We start from the raw sequence: 5,241 nt of genomic DNA on the forward strand, positions 1-5,241 counted from the left end.
CACTATCTATCTGCAAGAAACTCAAGTGACTGGCTAGAAGCATGCTGTGCGACAGTGAAGGACTCAACAGTTGAAAAAGTGAAGAACTCTCTCACCACATTCAAAAAATTTGCATACATGGCTGATGAATGCACTAATGCAAATGGGCATCCAGTAGTAAGTCATTGTGTACTGTGACAAAGTTCCTCCTCTATCTTGGTGGGTCCTGCGCTTATTGGCGGATTTTCTTGCCTCAGATTCACCATGTGGGTTGGGGAACAGCCCAGAGACCTTCCCTTCTGGAAGAACCCACAGTTCAGGTCAATTGGGAGGTTTGGGGGGAACCCGGGCCCGCCCTCTACTCTGGGTTCCAGCCCAGGGTCCTGTGGACTGCAGCTGTCTATAGTGCCTCCTGTAACAGCTGCATGACAGCTACAACTCCCTGGGCTACTTCCCCATGGCCTCCTCCAAACACCTTCCTTATTCTCACCACAGGACCTTCCTCCTGGTGTCTGATAATACTTGTGCTCCTCAGTCCTCCAGCAGCACACCCTCTCACTCTCAGCTCTTTGTGCCTCTTGCTCCCAGGTCCTCACACTCACACCACAAACTGAAGTGAGCTCCTTTTAAAACCCAGGTGCCCTGATTAACCTGCCTTAATTGATTCTAGCAGCTTCTTCTTAATTGGCTCCAGGTGTCCTAATTAGCCTGCCTGCCTTAACTGGTTCTAGCAGGTTCCTGATTACTCTAGTGCAGCCCCTGCTCTGGTCACTCAGGGAACAGAAAATTATTCATCCAGTGATCAGTATATTTACCCTCTACCAGACTCCTGTACCCCACTGGTCTGGGTCTGTCACATATCCCTCCCCCCTGCTCAACGCCAAGGGGTTGGGCAGCTTGGGACGCCAGACAGTGCACACGTGACAAGCCATCGGCGTTGCCATGACGGCTCCCTGCTCTGTGTTGCACACGGAACTGGAAAGGTTGGAGGGATAAGAACCATCTGGTCACCCTTGTGTTCTTCTCCTTGTTCCGCTGCATCCATTGAAGAGGGGCATGGTGGGTCACGAGGACAAATCTGCGCCCGAGCAGGTAGTAGCGCAATGTTTCCATGGCCCATTTTCCAGCGAGGCATTCTCTCTCCACCACTGCATATTTTTGTTCCCTTGGAAGGAATTTCCGACTGAGGTATAGAATTGGATGTTCCTCCTCCCCGACCATCTGTGACAGAACGGCCCCCAACCCTACTTCCGATGCATCCGTCTGCAGGATAAACTCCTTGGTGAAATCAGGGGCTATCAGTACGGGGTTACTGCAGAGGGAAGTCCATAGGTCTGTGAATGCTTCCTCTGCTGTGTCAGACCATCTCACCAGATCAGGTCCACGGGCTTTCACTAAGTCTGTCAGGGGGCTTGCCCTTGTGGCAAAGTGGGGGATAAGTCGTCGGTAATACCCCACCACACCTAGGAACGCCCGGACTTGTTTCTTGCGACTTAGTCGGGGCCAATTTTGGATGGCCTCTAACTTGTTCACTTGGGGTTTTACCAGACCTTTTCCCACAATGTAGCCAAGATATTTGACCTCTGTAAACCCTACAGCGCACTTGGCAGGGTTTGCTGTAAGGCCAGCTCGCCTGAAGGTATCGAGGACTGCTTCCACCTTCTCCAGGTGGGTTTCCCAGTCTGGGGTATGAGTGACCACATCGTCCAAGTAGGCAGCAGCATAACTGTTATACGGGCGTAATAGCTTGTCCATGAGGCACTGGAAGGTAGCAGGGGCCCCATGTAGAATCATAGAATATCAGGGTTGGAAGGGACCTCAGGAGGTCATCTAGTCCAACCCCCTGCTCAAAGCAGGACCAATCCCCAACTAAATCATCCCAGCTAGGGCTTTGTCAAGCTGGGCCTTAAAAACCTCCAAGGAAGGAGACTCCACCACCTCCCTAGGTAACACATTCCAGTGCTTCACCGCCCTCCTAGTGAAATAGTGTTTCCTAATATCCAACCTGGACCTCCCCACTGCAACTTGAGACCATTGCTCCTTGTTCTGTCATCTGCCACCACGGAGAACAGCCAAGCTCCATCCTCTTTGGAACCCCCCTTCAGGTAGTTGAAGGCTGCTATCAAATCCCCCCTCATTCTTCTCTTCTGGAGACTAAACAATCCCAGTTCCCTCCGCCTCTCCTCATAAGTCATGTGCTCCAGACCCCTAATCATTTTTGTTGCCTTCCGCTGGACTCTTTCCAATTTTTCCACATCCTTCTTGTAGCGTGGGGCCCAAAACTGGACACAGTATTCCAGATGAGGCCTCACCAATGTCGAATAAAGGGGAACGATCACACTCCTCAATCTGCTGGCAATGCCCCTACTTATACAGCCCAAAATGCCGTTAGCCTTCTTGGCAACAAGAGCACACTGTTGACTCATATCCAGCTTCTCGTCCACTGTGACCCCTAGGTCCTTTTCTGCAGAACTGCTACCTAGCCATTCAGTCCCTATTCTGTAGCAGTGCATGGGATTCTTCCGTCCTAAGTGCAGAACTCTGCACTTGTCCTTGTTGAACCTCAGCAGGTTTTTTTTGGCCCAATCCTCTAATTTGTCGAGGTCCCTCTGTATCCGATCCCTACCCTCTAGTGTATCTACCACGCCTCCTAGTTTAGTGTCATCTGCAAACTTGCTGAGAGTGCAGTCCACGCCATCCTCCAGATCATTAATAAAGATATTAAACAAAACCGGCCCCAGGACTGACCCTTGGGGCACTCCGCTTGAAACCGGCTGCCAACTAGACATGGAGCCATTGATCACTACCCGTTGAGCCCAACGATCTAGCCAGCTTTCTATCCACCTTACAGTCCATTCATCCAGCCCATACTTCAACTTGGCGGCAAGAATACTGTGGGAGACCGTATCAAAAGCTTTGCTAAAGTCAAGGAATAATACATCCACTGCTTTCCCCTCATGCACAGAGCCAGTTATCTCCTCATAGAAGGCAATTAGGTTAGTCAGGCACAACTTCCCCTTGGTAAATCCATGCTGACTGTTCCTGATCACTTTCCTCTCCTCTAAGTGTTTCATAATTGATTCCTTGAGGACCTGCTCCATGATTTTTCCAGGGACGGAGGTGAGGCTGACTGGCCTGTAGTTCCCCGGATCCTCCTTCTTCCCTTTTTTAAAGAGGGGCACTACATTAGCCTTTTTCCAGTCATCTGGGACCTCCCCCGATCGCCATGAGTTTTCAAAAATAATGGCTAATGGCGCTGCAATCTCATCCGCCAACTCCTTTAGCACCCTCGGATGCAGCGCATCCGGCCCCATGGACTTGTGCACGTCCAGTTTTTCTAAATAGTCCCGAACCACTTCTTTCTCCACAGAGGGCTGGTCACCTTCTCCCCATATTGTGCTGCCCAGTGCAGCAGTCTGGGAGCTGACCTTGTTTGTGAAGACAGAGGCAAAAAAAGCATTGAGTACATTAGCTTTTTCCACATCCTCGGTCACTAGGTTGCCCCCCTCATTCAGTAAGGGGCCCACACTTTCCTTGACTTTCTTCTTGTTGCTAACATACCTGAAGAAAGCCTTCTTGTTACTCTTAACATCTCTTGCTAGCTGCAACTCCAAGTGTGATTTGGCCTTCCTGATTTCACTCCTGCATGCCAGAGCAATATTTTTATACTCCTCCCTGGTCATTTGTCCAATCTTCCACTTCTTGTAAGCTTCTTTTTTGCGTTTAAGATTAGCAAGGATTTCACTGTTTAGCTAAGCTGGTCGCCTGCCATATTTACTATTCTTTCTACACATCGGGATGGTTTGTTCCCGCAACCGCAATAAGGATTCTTTAAAATACAGCCAGCTCTCCTGGACCCCTTTGCCCTTCATGTTATTCTCCCGGGGGATCCTGCCCATCTGTTCCCTGAGGGAGTCAAAGTCTGCTTTTCTGAAGTCCAAGGTCCGTATTCTGCTGCTCTCCTTTCTTCCTTGTGTCAGGATCCTGAACTCGACCATCTCATGGTCACTGCCTCCCAGGTTCCCATCCACTTTTGCTTCCCCTCTAATTCTTCCCTGTTTGTGAGCAGCGGGTCAAGAAAAGCTCTGCCCCTAGTTGGTTCCTCCAGCACTTGCACCAGGAAATTGTCCCCTACATTTTTCCAAAAACTTCCTGGATTGCCTGTGCACCGCTGTATTGTTCTCCCAGCAGATATCAGGGTGATTAAAGTCTCCCATGAGAACCAGGGCCTGCGATCTAGCAACTTCTGCTAGTTGCCAGAAGAAAGCCTCGTCCACCTCATCCCCCTGGTCTGGTGGTCTATAGCAGACTCCAACCACGACATCACCCTTGTTGCTCACACTTCTAAACTTTATCCAGAGACTCTCAGGTTTTTCTGCTGTTTCATACCGGAGCTCTGAGCAGTCATACTCCTCTCTTACATACAACGCAACTCCCCCACCTTTTCTGCCCTGCCTGTCCTTCCTGAACCCTGGGAAGTCCCTCCCTATGAGCACCGGGTATGGGAGTTTAGGGACTACACCTGCTGCTCCCTCAATAGTGTTCCCTTGGATCTCGATTTTTACTGGGATGGTGGGGTAGTAACTAACTGTCTCATGGACACATGTTATCCCCGTACGTTTAGCCTGCAGCAGCTGACTATGCTTCACGAGCTTCCCTGAGATGAGCGTGATAGCACTCCCCGAATCAACCAGTGCCGTGGTCCCTACCCCATTTAGTTTCACTGGTCTGGTATACATATGTGGGGTTAGTGAGACCCCCACAAGGTGGACTAGGGAGCATGGATCTGCCCAGTTCCCCAGGTTACACTGCATAGGCTCCTCAGCATTGGGACACTGTGCAGCTATGTGTCCCCACTCCCCGCAGGCATAACATCTGTATGGAGCCCTAGGCATTCCCCGGTCTCCTGGTTTGGGCAGTCTAACATCACGATCCTCTTCTCCCTCAGTGCTCCGACTCTTTGTGGCCTCTGATGGGCCTTCAGCCTCTCTCTTTTTCCACCTGGGCCCTCCTGGTGGCCCAGTCACACGAACTTTAGGGCTCGGTGCTGCTAGTTTAACCCGGGGTGCCTCTTCCTTACCTTGTTGGGTCAGCTCCTTCGCTGTCCGTCGTCTCTCTACCAGGGTGACAACCTCGTCATAGGTGGAGGGTTTGTTCTGGCTTACCCAGGCATGAAGGTCTAGTGGTAGTCCCCTCATGTATCGGTCGATGACCAGAACTGCTAGTATCTCTTTCGGACTCCGGAACTCTGTTTGCAACCAC

Source organism: Chrysemys picta, chromosome 1, assembly GCF_011386835.1.
Source record: "Chrysemys picta bellii isolate R12L10 chromosome 1, ASM1138683v2, whole genome shotgun sequence".
NCBI lineage: Eukaryota > Metazoa > Chordata > Testudines > Emydidae > Chrysemys > Chrysemys picta.